The sequence below is a fragment of the Cololabis saira genome, chromosome 14 (assembly GCF_033807715.1).
Source record: "Cololabis saira isolate AMF1-May2022 chromosome 14, fColSai1.1, whole genome shotgun sequence".
Classification (NCBI taxonomy): Eukaryota; Metazoa; Chordata; class Actinopteri; order Beloniformes; family Belonidae; genus Cololabis; species Cololabis saira.
This window is the reverse complement of record NC_084600.1, coordinates 34,006,886-34,026,956: the sequence shown is the minus strand read 5'-3', so window position 1 is coordinate 34,026,956 and position 20,071 is coordinate 34,006,886. Positions and strand designations below refer to the sequence as shown.

General features: G+C 40.0%; 1 protein-coding gene across 1 annotated transcript in view; it reads left to right on the top strand.

Annotated features, from left to right (window-relative positions):
• fstl4 (follistatin-like 4) overlaps window positions 1-20,071 on the top strand; it is a 242,900-nt gene that overhangs the window by 15,834 nt on the left and 206,995 nt on the right. The gene's annotated exons all lie outside the window — the stretch shown is intronic.

The following is a 20,071-nucleotide window of genomic DNA, read 5'->3' as shown; positions in this document are numbered from 1 at the left end:
AAGCCAGTCAGAAATGAGTCTGACAAAACACATTTGCTGTCAATTTCAGAACTATTTAGCCCCAGTTATAGCTTCATAGCTTCAGCAAGCATGAAGAATTCACGTCTCCTTGAGATAATTGTACAGCAAAATCTTTAAATAGATGCTTTCCTTATATCATCTCAGTTTTCACTTATAGTATTTCAGGGGATGGTATGAATTAAAATTATGGTATGTCAATGACAGTGTGAAACAAAAAATTTTAAAACGACGGCCAGTAAAAGGTCTAATCTCTAAGTCTGGCATCTTTTTTTATGTGAGAGCTGCACTGGTCATATGAACACATCAGCGGAGCTATTTTTACTTCAAAACACAAACAGCCCCCCAAACATTCATCACATCTTTATACTTAGCTTTGCACACCTAAAGCAGTGATCAGAAAGCTTAACTCATGTGCAGCTATGCTGGGTGTCTGGCTGGTTGATTCAGCTGGTCAAAAGTACAATCACCAGGATATAGATAACATAACCGTTTTAAATGTTTTAATGACATACATGTGTTGACCTGATGCCATCTAATCCAGTGGTCCTCAACCTTTTTTCAGTGATGTACTCCCTGTGAAATATTTTTTCAGCCAAGTACCCCCTAACCAGTGCAAAGCACCTTTGGTTGTAAAAAAAAAAAAAAAAAAAGACCTAAAACAGAGCACTGTGCCATCAGTAACTGATTTATTAAACATAAAAATATTGCTGCTTTGCTTCAACCACGACTCCATCGTGGTGTGGGGGATACTCTGCGGTTTTAGGATAATAAGTTGAATCGCCTACTCCTGAAGATAAAATTCATTTTATGAATTTAGACTTATATTTTCCTCAATTATTTATGAAATATTTATTTTTAAAGGATTTTTGCATGGATGCTACTTTTTAAATGTATATTTTAAAATCTCACGTACCCCCTGGAGTGCCTTCACGTACCCCCAGGGGTACGCGTACCCCCATTTGAGAACCACTGATCTAATCCATAGCTGTCAAGCACACCACAAATAAATGATTCACTTCTCTAAGTGAATACTATACCAGTTTTGTCTAGATGGTGTCAACTTTGGCCACCACTTTCATGATCAGAAAAATGTGTAATACAAATACTGTATAAACTTTCTGCAATTCATCGTTGTTTCTTATGTTTACTATTGTTTTTAGACTGGATAAAGGCTGTTATAACATCTGTCGTTATTATCTTTTGTGATATACGAGTGATATTGGCTACAATCTAGAGAGTTTGAATGCCCTGTTTTATGCATTTACCTCAATACATGTGGGTTTTCAGAGATGCTCTGCTCGACTTGGCAAATTGAATTAAAAAAAAAGGAAAATTCCACTTTACACTAGAAAGATGCATATTGCTAGTTCTGCCCAAGGAGAGCTTCCATATCATTGTTAAGATTGTGATTGTTAAGTTCACAAAAGTTTCAGATGGAGAAAAGTCCTTATCTTTCCTCTCGTTTTCAGTGTGGATAGGACATGTCTAATTCCTGCTACTTGACTGGATCAGCTATTCTTTATTCTACAATAGTCTGCTGTGCTTGTTTTTTCTTCTCAATACAGCTCAGGCTGGTTGTTTTGCTCATATGTTGATCCTTTAAGAATTCAAAACTTTTGTTTTGGATTTGAATTTCTTAGTATTTTGTTCATACAAGCCGTTTACTTGCTGTGGAGTCCAAAAACTCTCGGTTTCGATTTTGAAACCCCTAATTGATGGGACAAATGTTTTGAACAGGTCTCTGTATCCACTTGGATGGTAATGGTTCAGTAAATGTCTCAAAGCTCAAAGGGACACTACCACGTGTTTATCTCAGATTGATAAAGGTGATAATATCGAAAAAGTAAAATATTTGTGCAAAACACTATGGCCAATTTAATATCCAACATACCCAGCGACAATATATCTCATTAGTTTATCAAACAATAGCCTGTAGGATTTTGTAAAAATAATAACATTCACAAGTAAGTAGTATTTTCTTTTGACAATTGTTGTGGAGTAAGTAATTTTACAAGTTGGAAACAGTTAAGTCAAGTACTAGTGACCCTTCCCCAGTTAATTAAGATGGTAAAAACATTTATGCAGGTTTCCTGTGCTCAGTACAGTGTGACGCCCACAATATATCAGCCAATCACAGCAAAGCAGGCGCTGTGTCGTCTAGGAACAGCAAATCACAACAGAGAGTTGTTATTGTTGATTGATGAATTTCTAATGAAGTAGTAGATTGATGTATGCAGACTCACCGGAGACTTAATTAGCTAAACATGCTCACCTGTTCAATCTCACCGGAATCTAATCAGTCTCTCACATCGCTGCGAGTAATGCCGCGTTCCATTTGTCCTCGGAAGTGGGGTTTTCCCAGTTCCCAGTAGGAATTTTCAACTGGAACGCCCCTCGAAGTGGGATTTCCCACTGGGAAAGTGGGAGAGTCTTCACCACCCCCGAGTTACCATTCCAAGAAGGGTGCCCCGGTTGTAAACAGTAGAAGAGAGCTCTGTAAAAATTCGTAGCACTTCATTCTAGTTTTGGTCACACTAAATCAGTCGTATACAAGTATTGTTCGGCATATATATGCTGCTATAGTGTAATTTACATTTTTCATGTGGTATATAATAATAATAATAATTAAAGCTGCAAGCAGCGATGAACGGGCCCTCGCACTCACGGCCACCGCCCCCCATAAGCATATCAGAAAAGACACCACCCACGACTTCCTATGTCAAACCATTCAAAAGTTATAGCAGAAAAAAGGGACAACCAATCAGAAGAAGGGGCGGGGCTAATTCAGGCCAATGAAGGTCAAGGACTCCATACAGAATCTGATGACACCACCCACGACTCTCTATGTTAAACCATTCCAAAGTTATGGCAGAAAATCGGGACAACCAATCAGAAGAAGGGGCGGGGCTAATTAAGGCCAACGAAGCTTAAGAAACTCGGTACAAAGTCCCATGACACCACCCACGACTTCCTATGTCAAACCATTAAAAAGTTATAGCAGAAAAAAGGGACAACCAATCAGAAGAAGAGGCGGGGCTAATTCAGGCCAATGAAGGTCAAGGACTCCATAAAGGATCTGATGACACCACCCAGGACTCTCTATGTCAAACCATTCCAATGTTATAGTAGAAAATCGGGACAACCAATCAGAAGAAGGGGCGGGGCTAATTAAGGCCAACGAAGCTTAAGGACTCATTACAGAGTCCCATGACATCACCCACAACTTCCTATGTCAAACCATTCAAAAGTTATGGCAGATAAAAGTATTCTAGGGGGTGCTGTTGAGCCGTTAGGCCACGGCCATTAATGCAAACCATGAAATATCAAATTTATCGCCAAGTCTGGCTTGCTTGCAAAATTTGGTGACTTTTGGAGAACTATCAAATATGGACCAATCACATGAAGGGGGGGGCGCGCCTTTTGGCGTCTAGCATCGCCACGGTAACACTTTTGAAAGAGAAAAGTAATGCGTGGTGTCGCAGGATGTAGACGCACATTTTGATGTATAACACACCTGGGTGCACGTGACGGTTCGGGCTGAATTAACTGCCGAAGGAATGGCATAAATTTCGCCAAAATGACACAATTTATTCAAAATGGCCGACATCCTGTTCGGTTTCGGCCATGGCTCCAAGAGACTTTTCTTTAAGTTGTGCCATGATACAGGTGTGTAGCGATTTTCGTGCATGTACGTCAAACCGTATTGTGGGGCTTGAGGCACAAAGTTTTCCGGGGGGCGCTGTTGAGCCATTTTGCCACGCCCATTAATGCAAACCATGAAATATCAAATTTATCGCCAGGCCTGGCTTGCATGCCAAATTTGGTGCCTTTTGGGGAACTATCAAATATGGACCAATCAGATGAAGGGGAGGTGCGCTTGTTGGCGTCTAGCATCGCCATGGTAACACTTTTGAAAGAGGAAAGTAATGCGTGTAGTCGCAGGATGGAGACGCACATTTTGATGTATAACACATCTGGGTTCACGATACGGTTCGGGCTGAATTAACTCTCGAAGGAATGGCATATATTGCTCCAAAATTACGCAATTAATTCAGAATGTTCAAAATGACGACTTCCTGTTCGGTTTCGCCAGGCCTGACTTGCATGCAAAATTTGGTGACTTTTTGGGCACGTTTAGGGGGGCAAAAAGGCCCTCCTTTCGTCAGAAGAAAAAGAAAAAGAAAAAAAAAAATTCCTACAGATACAATAGGGCCTTCGCACTGAAGGTGCTCGGGCCCTAATAATAATAATTCATTTTATTTGGAGGCGCCTGTCACGACACCCAAGGTCACCTTACAGAATAAAAACACAAGAAATACAATAAAAAATACAATAGAAATCCATACAAGCAACAAGACAAATAATAAACAGTAGACAAACAAACTGGTGGGAAGTAGTGCGTGATGTCCGGTTATAGTGAATGGGCAAGTTTGAACAGGTGGGTTTTGAGTTGTGTTTTGAATGTGGTGATGGAGTCTATTTGTTTTATGTGTGGGGGGAGGGAGTTCCAGAGTCTGGGTGCCGAGCAGCTGAAAGCTCGGGCACCCATGGTGCTAAGGTGTGAGGTGGGAGTGTAAAGGAGTCCAGCAGTGGTTGAGCGGAGGGTGCGGGAGGGGGTGTATTCTTGCAATAGGTCACAGAGGTAAGTGGGGGCTAGGTTGTGAAGGGCTTTGTGGGTGAGGAGGAGGTTTTTGTAAATGATACGGTATTGGACTGGGAGCCAGTGGAGTTGGATGAGGACGGGGGTGATGTGATCAGATGACTTGGTGCGGGTGATGATCCGGGCGGCCGAGTTCTGTATGAGTTGCAGTTTGTCGGTGAGTTTGGTTGGGAGGCCAGTGAGGAAGGCGTTGCAGTAATCAATACGGGATGTGATGAATGAGTGGACCAGGATTTCTGTGCTGGATTGGGACAGTGCTGGACGGAGTCTGAAGATGTTGCGGAGGTGGAAGAATGCAGTCCGGGTGATGTTATGGATGTGAGGTGCAAATGAAAGTGTGCTGTCCAAAATGACGCCGAGGCTCTTGGCGTGGGGGGAAAAGGGTACCGGAAAGCCGTCGATGATGATGGGAAGGGCGGGAGAGGGTTGTGACTTGGTGAGGGTGGATTTGGAGCCGATGAGAAGAGCCTCAGTTTTATTGCCGTTGAGTTTTAAAAAGTTATTGCTCATCCAGGTATTGATGTCGTGTAGGCAGGTGGTGAGGGAAGTGGGAGGAATGGCAGCAGTGGGGTTGGAGGAGATATATATCTGAGTGTCATCGGCGTAAGTGTGAAAATGGACCCTATGGTGACGGAGAATTGAACCTAGGGGTAGGAGGTAGATGGTGAAGAGAAGTGGACCCAATACTGACCCCTGGGGGACACCCATTGTGATACCCGTGCACCCAGATTTATGGTTCCGTAGTTGGACAAACTGTTGACGGTCAGTGAGGTATGATGAAAGCCAGGAGAGTGCAACACCAGTGATCCCAATGCCAGCCAGGCGGTCCAGGAGTATTGGGTGAGAAATGGTGTCGAAAGCTGCGCTGAGGTCCAGGAGGATGAGGATGGTGAGTAGGCCGGAGTCAGCTGCACGGAGGAGGTCGTTGGTGATTTTAACCATGGCTGTTTCAGTGCTGTGATTGGGATGGAAACCGGATTGGAAGGGTTCGTGGAGGTTATTTGAATTGAGGTGGGACTGTAATTGTGCTGCAACCACCCTTTCCAGAGTTTTGGAGATGAAGGGAAGGTTGGAGATGGGCCTGTAATGATTGAGGTCGGATGGGTCTGCACCGGGTTTTTTTAAGGTGGGTGTGATGGCAGCTAGTTTGAGGATTGGGGGAACAGTTCCAGTGGTGAGGGATATGCGAACTACAAACTTGTTTACCTACTGGAACGCTGATAACTCGGCTGTGACGTCATTCCCAGTTCCGAGTTCCGACTTCCGAGGTAAATGGAACGCAGCATAAGAGCCTTTATTATGTTAATATGTAGCTATGCAGACATACATCAATTAGAGCACTCCCTAGAAAACCTTGTGCCTCAAGCCCCAAAATACGGTTTGACATACATGCACAAAAATCGGTACACACCTGTAGCATGTCGCAATTTAAAGAAAAGTCTCTTGGCACCATGGCTGAAACCGAATTAGCCCTGCCCCTTCTTCTAATTGGTCGATATTTGATAGTCCCTATTTTCTGCCATAACTTTTGAATGGTATGACAGAGTCGTGGGTGGTGTCATCAGACTTAGTTTTAAGTCCTTGACCTTTATTGGTGAAAATTGAACGCGTGAGGGCCCGTTCATCGCTGCTTGCAGCTTTAATTGTTCAGCTTATATCTGTAGCTTACTTGGTTTTCAGTTGGGAATGTCAGGAAAAATAAATTGGTTGCACAAAACAACTGCATACTCACCTTCCATCAGCTCACATAGTCCACTTCCATTTATTTTGTTTATTAGCAATGTTTTTAATAATTAATCTTTCACTGGGTGGTAAGTAACACTGTTTTTGTGATGAGTCAAACTCATTATCCACATTTATTTCTGCTTGGAAGTTTTAATCCATTTTTATTGTAAATTCATACTAGTGCCTGGAGTCTTAAAGAAATGTATATAATTGATTCTGATTCAGCTTCACTGACTAACATAGTACCCTGAATACTCCAATTATTCCATAGATGAAACTTAAATAGACACTTCTATTTAAGATTAGTTGCTAATGTAACAGCAACTAATCAAATTATGTTTGATCATTCGATCACCAGACATTTGAACAGTCAATGCGCCTATTTGTTATACATTTACAAATACATTTCAGGCTTAACTGTATGCTTGGCAGAAATACCTGACTCCAGCTAGAATCAAGGGAGTGGAGTTGGAGGTATTAGTCAGACTGCTCAGGGCACTTGCCAGAAATGGCAGATGGAAAAAGATGCACTAACGGGTTGTTTTAAGTTTAAAAGCACTGTCAGTTGTGGTGATTAATAATGATCACCACTTGGGGGAGAAAAGAAACTACTGTCTGTGTCTTTAGTTGTCAATAGCCAATCTGTTTGCTATTGCCTAGTATCAACAGTCAGCTTAATTAAAGGACGGTGGTACGGTAGATAAATACATGCAGCGTTCGATGAATGGGTTCTGTGCATAAACATTGTAAAATGCTGCCGATTGCATTTTGTTGTAGTAATAATTTACTAAGTCATAATTTAATCTAAAGTGCATGCCAAACATTAAATTATGGTATGGTTTGCAAAAAGGGGAAGAAAAAAAATCAAACTTGCTTAAATTTTCTTATTCTTATATCTACTTTGATTACGATTTAATTTAAAAATCCAGGATATTTTCATGCATTTATTGATAGCTTAATTTAAACAGATCAGTCACTGGATTTCAGGCCTGAAGCATTACAAAACAAAACACATTTAGTCAGTATTGTTTTTACAAATACAATGGTATTCAGCATACTAAGTGATGAAACATTTCAAGTGTTATTTTGCGTCTCAAGGTCTGCAACAATGAAGTGTCGTGAATTTTAGGTCCGGCTATACAGTAATGATAATTTTTACGGTGGACTATCTGTCTTTTATTTTTCATTGTTTTGACTAGTTGATTAGTCGGTTATTATTTCTGTCATGCCCTCCACGAGTCTTGCCATAATGCTGCGATGAAATGCTGTTTATCACAGCTCACACAGACAACTCATCACTGATGTTTGGCCTCTGAAAAAGATGGTGCAGGTCATTTACTCGCTCTCTTGCTCTTGGTGTCCTACATCCAGTCATCATAGTGGACATTACAACTCGTATTGCCCTCTGCACTTCCTATTGTGCATTCCAATAACAACAGAATATTCTCCGAAGAGCGGGAAATATGTCACTGTCCGCAACATCCACAGGGGATATAGAAAGTATGCACACATATATGAAATTAAAGTTTTTGAAAATATAAAGACAGCCACATACATACTGGACTTGTTTATATCCCAACAAACCAGAGGAAAAGAAGAAATGTATATTTATTTGGAATATTTGGAATAAAAGAAAGACTTCAACCACTTGCCTACTTAGATCTTAATGCCCCCTCCCAACTAATACTTTGTGGAAGCATCTTTTGGCTTTTTACAGCATCAAGTTTTTGTAGCTAACTCTCTATTAACTTCTCATATCTTAGTTTTTGGAATTTCTCACGTGAAGCCATGTCTTGGTTGATTTTGATGTGTGCTTTGAGCACCTTCATGTTGGAATGTGAAATTCAGTTGCAGATATATTTATTTTATTTTATTTTTTTATTTTTACAGTAAACATGTTTACCAAAACATCTTGGTATTTAAAGCTTTTCATTTTCCCATCAATTTTGTGAAGTGACCCTGGCCCAGCTGAAGATAAGCAGTCCCAAAGCATAATGCTGTCCCCACCATGCTTCAATGTTGGTGTTCCTTTGCTGTTGCACTGTATTGACTTTGCAGAAAACTGACCTTTTTTGATTTAAGGACTAAAAGTTCAACCTTTGCCTCTTTAGACCAAAGTATGTTTTTTTTTAAATGGTTTGGGATGAAATAATACATTTTTCCTTCACTGTCTTAGCAGAGAGAGTCTGTATTAATCTCAGTTTTGTTTTTGAAGTCTGCAAATACATCTGCAAACAGTTTTCCATGCTTTATTATCTCCCTGGTTGCAACAAAATTTGCAGCAGTAGTGGAGTTTGGAGATGCACTTCTTAAATCTATTTTCTGCGCTCCTCTAATTTCTCCAGAAGTAATCGCACTTTTTCTCTCACTCCCAACTGGGTACTCGGCTGCAAATGTAGCATGCCTTCCCTGGAAATGTCTTTCCACATTACTCTTTTTGTTATTGGACAACTTCTCGCTACAGAGCAAACATTCAGGCAATGAATGCAAATGATTTGGTCCAAGAAACTTTGAATCTTCTTTTCTCCTTAGTTATTAGGGCCCGAGCCCTATTGTATCTGTAGGAATTATTATTTTTTTTTTCGACGAAAGGAGGGCCTTTTTGCCCCCTAAACGTGCCCCAAAAGTCACCAAATTTTGCGCGCAAGCCAGGCCTGGCCAAAATTTGGTATTTAATGGTTTGCATTAATGAGCGTGGCAAAATGGCTCAACAGCGCCCCCTAGAAAAACTTTGTGCCTCAAGCCCCACAATACGGTTTGACGTACATGCACGAAAATCAGTACACACCTGTATCATGTCGCAACTTAAATAAAAGTCTCTTGGCGCCATTGGCCGAAACCAAACAGGAAGTCGGCAATTTTGAATTAATCGTGTAATTTTGGCACAATTTATGCCATTTCTTCGGCCGCTTCTTCGCCCGAACCGTAACTTGTACCCAGGTGTGTTATACATCAAAATGTGCATCTCGATCCTGCGATGACGCGGAAAAAGCACGCCCCCCCCCTTTATCTGATTGGTCGATATTTGATAGTCCCCATTTTCTGGCATAACTTTTGAATGGTATGACATACAGAGTCGTGGGTGGTGTCATTGGACTCGGTTTTGAGTCCTTGACCATAATTGGTGCAAATTAGCCCAATAATGGTTTGCATTAATGAGCGTGGCAAAATGGCTCAACAGCGCCCCCTAGAAAAACTTTGTGCCTCAAGCCCCACAATACGGTTTGACGTACATGCACGAAAATCGGTACACACCTGTATCATGTCGCAACTTAAATAAAAGTCTCTTGGCGCCATGGCTGAAACCAAACAGAAAGTTGGCCATTTAGAAATAATCGTGTAACTTTGGCACAATTTATGCCATTTCTTCGGCCGCTTTCTTCGCCCGAACCGTAACGTGTACCCAGGTGTGTTATACATCAAAATGTGCATCTCGATCCTGCGACGACGCGCAAAAAGCACGCCCCCCCCTTCATCTGATTGGTCGATATTTGATAGTTCCTACTTTCTGCCATAACTTTTGAATGGTTTGATATAGAGAGTCGTGGCTGGTGTCATCCGCTAAATGTCCAGGCCTGAAGACATTTACATGCAAGTCATACAAGCGCTTCCACTGCAGCATGCCTGAACGTGCACAAGGGTGCGAGGGCCCGTTCATCGCTGCTTGCAGCTTTAATTTTTCTCTTTTTCCCTTTGGGATCCATGACCCATCACCAGTGGTGGACAGTAACGGAGTAAATGTACTTGAGTACTGTACTTAAGTACATATCCAGAGGATTTGTACTTTACTTGAGTATTAGATTTCTTTGGTACTTATTACTCTTACTTGAATACATTTCCAAGACAAATATTTTTACTTTTACTCAAGTAAATTTCTAGGAAGGCTGAAAAGTACTCGTTACTTTCAGGTCTGCTCTTTTTTCTTCTTCCCTAAAATCCTATTGGACACAAGCTGTTTTTGTCAAAGGAGGAGACCTATCACAGTGCACGCTCTCCACTGGGATGTACGTAAAGCGGAAATACGTCAAGCCTCCTCAAAACGATACCGCCAAAGTAGCCTGCGTTTGTCAAGACAGAGCCGCAACTAGTCAAGACAGAGCCGCAACAACGGCTACGCCTGCGTCAGGAGAAGAAAGATAATCCGCTGAGTCGTCTGAGTCTGATAATGAGCCGCACTCGGAGCAGGGACTTTCACAAAATCCTTGGCCGTATCTTAACTCAATGTTTGAGTTCGACAGAGTAAAAAACGACTACACAGAAAAACCACAGACATTTATTTTCAAATGTTTATTGTGTCTGCCGAAGCAGAACTACCTCTGCTTTCAACAACTCAACATCGAATTCTCAGAAACAAGAGTTAAAAGATCCTTAAATTAATTTAGAAAAAATATAGTAATTTACTCATGTGGAAAATAAGAAATTTACTCTTACTCTTACTTTTACTTAAAGTAAATTTAAAAGCATTTACTTTTGGATACTTAAGTACCTTTAAAAGCAAGTACTTTTCTACTCTTACTCGAGTAATATTTTGACTGAGCTACTTTTACTTGTAACGGAGTAAATTTTGACCAGTAGTATTTGTACTCTTACTCAAGTACTGGGGTCGAGTACTCTGTCCACCTCTGCCCATCACACAGCCGCCGGTTTGTTTACAACAGCCACCTACCTGGCACCCCACCCTGCTGGTAGAAACATGTGTCGCAGGCTCCGATGCAAATCTTCATTAACAGAAATGTTGAAATTTAATATTTATTCTACACATTTTTACAGCATTGGGAAAACATTTGTGTCATGTTTGTCCTCCTACAGAAACCATATTAAAACGAAAAATATATGTACCTCCCCCATCTATTTCCATTTTCAAACATTTTTGAAAAAGCTCCAGAGAGCCACTAGGGCGGCGCTAAAGAGCCGCATGCAGCTCTAGAGCCGCCGGTTGCCGACCCCCGATCTATGGTTATTACAAAAAAATGACAATGTTAATAGAGGTCTTTTAATATTCTATAACCCAATAACCCTCTGGGTTTGACATTTTGAAATTTCAAGTATTTTTTTTTGACTGCCCTCTAAAGGGTTAAGCATTTTTTTACTTTTGAATAATCTTTTTTATTGTAAAATGATGGCATCCAAAAATTTGGAACTGATGTCATAATCCATCCCAGATTGGTAGGGAGTAACATATACATTGCTTACTTATTTTACACACTGCTAAAACATTTTTTTTTTTGTCACAATTGTTGCTGATCAGTTGATCAGCTGACTGCAACTCTCTTTCCCATAAAAGGAATAATGGTATCATACGTTTTCAAACATTTAAGAAAAGTTACCTTAAAGGCAAACTGGTCCTTCCCAGTTTTTTTTTAAGTAATATTTTTCTGCATACCAGAACCCTGAAGTACAAATGAGTTGTCAACGACTTGCATAGATGGAGGTACACCACACAGCCCTGCAGTCATCCTTATTCTTTGTACAATGAACCATGCACACCGCCTGTTTTGTTCCAAATCTTGCTCAGTGCGTGCTTTGCCAAGTTGGCAGTCTGCTGTGGAATGCAATTTTGTCCTCTGAAATCCCTTGATGCAACAAAGAAATTCCCATGCATATCAGCATCCATTTATCTGTCAAGAATTGGAACTCAGCTGGTGCCAGAATTTAAAGTCAACCCTTGGGAAACTGACTGCAAATGCATGAATCAACATTATGTAGGAAGCATTTTCAAAGCTTTTGGGAATTAATGAGTGGTGACAGTTATTTTGCCCCAAAAATGATGCACTCGACAGTCTTATAAGGTGTAAAAGAAAAATGAGAAATTAAGTAACGAAGACTAGATCAAAGCCAACTGCCTGAACACCTGCACCACAAGCAAAGGTTTGTGTTGTTTTGAAATTCCTAATGGCACAAGCAAAGTACTTTAGTTGGCACAGATGGCAGCAGAACTCATAAAATAGAATTTTATTTTTACCGATTACCGATTCTCACCGTAATCTGCACATTTATGGTTTCCCCCCCCAACAGGTCAGATGTGGCAGATGTGCAACACTTTTTTTTAAAAGTGAATAGTTTCCCAAAAGTATGTTGTCCACTGAAAATGGTTTGCATTTACAACATCTACAATATGCTGACTGCTATAAAGTACTTTTTTTTTTTCTATAGTTGTCTGTGGTACCTAAAGGTAGCCTCGCTGCTAATTTATTCCAGTTGGGAAATGGGCTGACATATCCTGAGCATAACCGAGATAATATCCACAAAACCTGAAAATTCAGTGTCTTTCCACACTCCGAATGGGCATCATATCCCTGGCTGAACAGCCCTACTCGTAATACGGAGAAAATATATCCAGGTAAATGTTGGCTAACATAACGAGATAATGTGTGTGTTAGAGCCATTTTTTTTGCATATATGTGTGTTACACACATATATACCTTGTTATTTCCTGGTTGCGTTTGGGTCAAGTGGTGTGGGAAGTTATTTGAGTAAAGGAAGAGGCAATCATGGACAGGTGTGTGCTGCTGACCTGGGAGAAGCACACAGATTTTTGCCCGTCGTCGTTGTTAGTGGCCAACTTTAAGCCCTTTTGTTTTGTTTCATACAATATATTAGTATAAGTATGTGCAGACGTGGACAGAAACTGTATTGTTATGAGCCAACTGGTGTAAAATAAATACGTTTGAGCAACGCACGGACGTTTGGATTCATTCACAGAGCGCCACAGATGACGCGTCAATTAGTGTTCCCGGTAGCAGCCCCGCAGTGGCTTAGGTTTTTTTTGTTTTGCAAAAATCAAGTCACTACAATGTGTAAGGTGAAGTTGATTTTAAATGGCATCATGCTTTTATATACTTGAATTTACTGTATGTGTTACAGTATAATAAAATGATTAGCATCAGGATTCTTATATGCTACTACTAGACAGTAAGATTATTTTAATTTGCTAATGGCCTCGATTTAAGAATGTAAAGAAGTTAAGTGATTTTACAGAAACCATGGAGGAATTCTGAATTGTGCTCATTGGATTAAAGGTTTCGGAGTAAGAGGGTTATGTATTAAATGAAAGGATGCCTTGCTTCAAGAAAGAAAATGAGAACAATGAAAATGGCACCCTGACCAAAGCTTTGTAGGTTCCGCTTTTGTATTTTAATTGTCAATTGTGCTATCCCTTCTGCATTTCCAGTTTGATTATGAATTGAACCCATAAATGTTTTTTATTCATTGCAGTCACCAGAGTATTACCACACAATTTTGTAGGCACATAATTTGCACTGAAAACATTTAAGGAAAACAGAACAAATGTATGGTTGCTGTAACTGTATTTGTTGGAGATCCTGGCTTTGCTCATTACAAACATCTGCTAAATTGTCACCTGAAAATGATCATTAGTCATTCTCACTTCAGTGAGGTGTGCTATTCTGTGCGTGTGTTTTTGAATTGCTTTTGTGTTTGCGATGAATGATAAAACAAAGACAAAATTGTACATGTTGCCAAGGTATAGAGTGAAGAAATTCATTATTTATTAACACTGTGCATTCCTGCAGTTGCAGTGCATTCTGTTGGTTGACATGCTTCAATTATCATTTGGTCACCATTAATTGCCAGTCTGCAGCGTTTTTCTATGTTCTTTTAAAACACCTTTATAACAGTTTGATTTGTCGGGCTGTGTGACGTAAAAGCCTTACCATCTCAAATGTAAATCTGGATACAGATTTCACTCAAAATAATTACTTGGAGCATTACATTAGTGATAGTGTGTAGGTTTAGAGGTCACACTAAAAATTACAAGTTGGAGGTTATTTTTTTCTTAAATACTTATACTGAGTGCTGTTTGTTGTATTTGCAAGCTATGGTTACCAGAAAAAGACTTGTGTTTTAAAAACATATATGATCAATATGATCCAATATGATATGGTGCATCTTCTGTGGGAAGGTAATAAGCACGTTAAGAAAATTTGAGAGATTATCACGGCTGTTTCTCCTTTAGTTCAATGAATAGCTTGTTACTATTATTACTTAACATAAACTATTATTCATTACTGTTTAATCAACAGATAAGGGGGGGGGACTCTTAAACATATAAAATATTTGTCATTGGCTCTCCACTTTGTTGTGAATTTTTTTGAGGTATTCAGGGTTACACAGTTGTTATGAATGTATAATAATAATACCAAATGAAAAAATGTTTGCTCCCATCCATATAAACACATTTCTACCGCTTTCAGATATGACAAAGACTATAAATACAATGGATGAAGCACTAAATCATGTAACCCACTGGTTTCTGAAGAAAACTCTCTTTTGAGAACTAGCTGTGGAAAGCCGAACCACCCAACACGTCCAGCGTATGTTAATCTAACCGGTTCCTTCAGCTGACCCCCGCTAAAATAGCTGAAATAAATCCATTGCTCTGCCTAAACTCTTTGATGTGGTGCAAAAAATGAATTCCTCCTCAGAGGTGTTTTGGATGTGAAATAAAAGGAACCAGGATCTACTAGTAGGTATATAGCACTAGATGAAGTAATGCAGCGCATGGATCTAAAGCTGTTCCTTTTCAAATTAAGCCAATAATTTGCTCATTGTTTTATAATGGTGACTGCCAGTGTGAAAACTTTGTCCCAAGGCATTTTAGACAGATTTTGGACACAAAAGACATTTTTCGCCAAGGAACATTTAACAAAGTGCCATGGAGGAATAAGTACCAGATTTAAAAAGAAATGTGATTGGTGAGAATAATACATTTGAGGAAAGGCTTTGAAGATTGTTTTGGAATGTTTTTCCATGGATCTGAAAGATACAGATTTTCAAGCTCTGGGCTCTGTGGAGGTGATACTCATCAGCCATTGGCTCATCGGTGTTTGAGCGGTGGGTCTTTCCTGTAGGTCAGTTAACTAATCTCACTGCATAATACATTTCAAGAATAAAGTCTGGCAAAAGGCCTCAAGCAACAGAGGTTAAAAGGTATTGAATTGTCTTTCGTTTCCATTATGAATACTGTATCTCTTTGTGAGTAAGTAGTTTACCTTTCAAATATAAAAATCAGAAAGTGTTTTATAGTACAATTAATTACATAGATTAAAGAAGAGCATAAAAGGTTAATATAAGCACATATTAAGATGCCCCCCCCCCCAGAAAAGAAAAAAGAAATTAATGATGAAAGCCTACATAAAACATTCAGCTTTATCATAATTTTAACATTTAATCTACAAAAGCTGTATTTGAAATAAACCTAACACGTTGGAGAAAATATAGGATAGAAAACGTCACCTCTTCATAGAAGCCCAGTGGGGTTTGTCTTTGTTGTTTGAGTTAAACTCTTGTGGGATCGATTTAAGTTTCTCCACTGACTGAAAGGAACACTGTATCTGATAGCACTCTATACAAATGAACTTGTATTAGACAAAGTTTTAGTTTTAATTCATCCGTTTTTTTTGTTTTACATATATCAAGATTTAACAAAGGCATCTGTTCTTCAAAAGTCTTAGCCGTATTTTTTTTTTTTTTTTTCGCAGTTCCTGGAATTGTAATTTTTCTGACCATTGAATTCTTTCTGAGAAATCTTTTTTATGGGAATACTGGTGGCTAACTGGAATGTTATCTACGAGTGTCATTTTTCAGAACCAGCCTTATTAAATGTATCGGCTTGATGTCTAGGAAGAATGCAGGCGTTTCTTCTCCTCAGCATTGCGCCAACATAAAAAACTACTTTTTATGTCAGGTTCATGTTCCTTGATGATCAACAAATCGGGTTTGGTCTGATTAACTGTAATCATACTTGCCATAGAATCTTTTTTTTTTTATTGAGTGTTTCTGCGCTTTTATCTTAGTTTTGTAAAGCCTTTTTATTTATTTATGTTTTTTACCTGAGCTTACCTTTTCATTTTAAGAACTGGGGTGTGGATTTCTTTGTGTGTTAAACCTTGCAACAGAAGGTGCATACTTTCTTTTTTGCGTAAGAGTTTGAGTGATCCTTGTGTACTTAGCTCATATTCCACAGAAACCCCCCAGATCCTTAGATACGAAGTATAGCCACAAAAAAGTCCCTTGTTAATCACAGAACACAGTATTTTTTAGAAAGAAGCACATAGCCTGTCTTTCACCTCTAGGCTTGGGTTGATCCTCTAAACAATTGATCAAACAGCAGCACTTGTAATGATGGAAGGCGGGGCTAATGAGCACCTTCAATTTTATCCTGCCGTCATGAGGAAGCATGTCTGTAATTAAGATGGACAGATGGCAAAGGGAGTGAAGAGAGAGGGATATTGATGTAAAGGCAAAGACTGTGCAATCACAGGAAACATTAAAACTGCTGAGTTTCTCATGAGACTCTCAATCTCCTGGGAATCCAAGGGGGCCAGGCAGATGTGCACAGGTTTCATCACTGAGCCTCATTACTGGTGGCATCCATGCTGAGGGACAAGAATGCAAATGTCACAATACTTCACTTGCTTTCTTATACTGGCATTTTCAAATAGGGCTTGGCGATATATCGAGTATACTCGATGTATCGCGGCTTCTACTCGATGCGATGTACAAAATGATTATATCGTGAATATTCGAGTATACATTGTCACGCATTTGCTTTTAGCCGCGGGCATTAAATTACAGGCTTTTCTCACTCTCTCGTCTCGTCTCTCCTTCTCAGAGAGATAAAACAAGCGCACACAGTTGCATACGTCAGTCACGTGCATGCATCATCATACGACCAGCAGAAACGTAGCGGCAGCTGGTGTCGGCACTGCTATCCGGGACCGCCGGTGAGTTCCACCTAACTTTCCCAAACTCGGCCTGTTTGTATGAGGTGCCGTGAGGGACATAATTCTGAATTAGTGTTCATAAACACATATGAAATCCAAAACCTTTTATACACACAGGTGAAATGCTCTTACACATACAGCTCATCCGCGCGGTTGCTACGCGCGACAGACTCTTTTCAAAGCAAACTGGGACGGTTTAGTAAAGACGGGAGGGGATGTTTTCTCCTCGCACCACGCGCACGGCTCTCCGGAGAGCCGAGGAGCCGCTCAGTGCGCACACGCGTCCGCGCTCCACCAAGCCTTCCATAGCTGAGAAACGTCACCTAGTGTTGCTTAAATGTGGCCACATGAAATCAATCACTATCATCAAATAAGACTATATGATGTCATATTTCTAAAAGTAAGTGAAAGTGATGCAAAGTAAAGGAGGAAAGGATGAAACATTACAGTCCCTACACCTACAATTAGTAGATTAGTAAAGGCCCTCCTGCTCAGATCAGCTCATCCTGGTAAAACCGGGACCAGAAGATGTTCTTAGCAGATGTTCTTCAGACGGGGAGTCAGAGAGATGCAACATGCACTTTCTGTTTTTATGTGCCACTCACTGCTTAGTAACTGTTTAATAAATACAGTTTTGGTAAATTTAACTTATTCCCCCTTTTTGCATGGAATTTTAACATTAGCATATATTAATGTGTAAAGGGTTGGAAAATGACCTCAATTAAAAACAGAGTAAATGTTGACACCCCCCTTATTTTATTTTTTTAAAACAAAGCTACAACATAAACAGTCTACGTTTAATTTGAATGTTATGATTTTTTTGCGACACTAGGTGTCACTATAATGCCTGGTGCAGTGTGGAAGACGCAGCTCAGCCGCATCGGTCAGGTTACGTCAGAATAAAAATGGCGACTGAGCTGAACAACTGACAAACGTGTCTTATTCTTCACTGCTCCACAGGTATGTGAAAATTGGTGAAAACCACCCAATACTGTGTTGGTAGATTCAGAAGGGGTTAATGAACTAGGTTCCCCTAGACCTGAGGCCGGTAACAAATAGAAAGCTTCCCTTAGTACTCCCACAATGGGGAAATTCATTTAACCCATTTTCTAGTTGAACTAGTAGCAGTGGTCTGCCATTCAATGGCACGCTGCCCGGGGAGCAGTAAGGTTAAGGTGGTTGACTTTTGGTTGCAATCCAGGGGCTTGAACCTGGGTCCTCCAGACTCCAGCCCTCCTGTAACCACTAGGCTGCCACTCCCAACAAATGCAGCATGAACAAGAATGTTTTAATGTAGACATATAGAATCATCATACTGGTGTGATTGTATGCATCAAAGTGTTAATATTGTGTATCCTGACATGGCTTAAAAATATCGAGACATCAATAAAAGGCCATATCACCCAGCCCTATTGTCAAACATAGTTTTGTGTGGAAACAATGCTTGTGTGACTGTGTGTTAATAAATATCAGGTTAACAGACAGTTAATGTAAGGCCTTATTTTTTAAGTAACACACACACACAGGGTTCAATTCAAAACACGTCTGTCCTGTACAATAAAATGCATACACACAGTTAAATTTTCACCTACTATGATGATAAAAATGTTGAAGGTAATCCAGGGAATAACTACAAACCATGTCTTTTCTTCAATAATTTCACAAAACGAATCAGTTTCTATTGGAATCACTATAAATTCATACCTATAAACTTACACATAGTTGTGTGTTTACTGCTATATCTTCTGGTGCCTGCCTCATTAAGTTAAGCATGCACCCATTGATTTGGCTGCTGACTCAATTCAGATGATTTTCACCATCAGTTGAAAATTGGTCGAGCTGAAAATCTGATCTGAGAAATCTATTTTTTTTTTCTACCATTAGATGTACCATTGCAATGCTCAGCTTGGTTAGCATGTCTGACCTAATGTGAAAGGATTTCAGATATTCATGGACTGCAATGTTTACAGCCTGTAGATGAAAATAAGCTGTGGAGGGATAACAAACATTTTCTTAGTTTCCAAATGTATTCCAACAATTGAAAAAAACATGCATGCATTACTCAATAACTAATCAATCAATAACTTTTTATCAAAATAAGCATTTAGCAAAAAATTGACTTTGGAGAGATTCACTACTGTTCTTCCGCTCAACTTCAAGCACAGATAAACTTTTACTATCTGCCCATATGATCAGGTAAATGGTATGTCTGAATACCTGCCTGCAGTCTGTTAAGATACACAACAGCCTACAAGACTGAATCTGTGAGACAAGATATTTGAGGCGTTGTGTTGCTTATATCGCAAATTCAGTAATGGTGAGTTTGACGTAAAATTTAATTCTGATAGGAATACCATCCATCCATCTATTTTCTATCCCCATTTTATCCTGTGTAGGGTCACGGGGGTCTGCTGGAGCCTATCCCAGCTCATCACAGGTGAGAGGGAGGGGTTCACCCTGGACAGGTCGCCAGTCCATCACAGGGCCACATAGACAGACAACCATGTGTGCCCACATTCACACCTATGGGCAATTCAGAATCATCAGTTAACCTAGCATGCATGTAGGGGTGGGCGATATGACGATATTAGATCGTGAAGGACGATCTTTCAAACTGCAGAGATCGTGGGATCGTCTAGGACACATTCTATAAATTACAGTTCTATGCTGATGCACTGACTCACGAAACATATTGACGTCGTCAATCTGACCCGATCAGTCATAGCGATAAACGGGCAGTGGCACGTTTCCTCACCCGCCTCTTTGTTTGTGTGTGTAGCGGTAGTGCATGGAGAGCGATGGATGAAAGCCAAACGGAGTCGGTCGCAAAAAAAAATCCAACTTAATCATATGGAATTGGTTTGGATTTTCCGCTAGTGATTGAGCTCAAGCAAATGTAATTGCAAAGTTTGCACGGAAA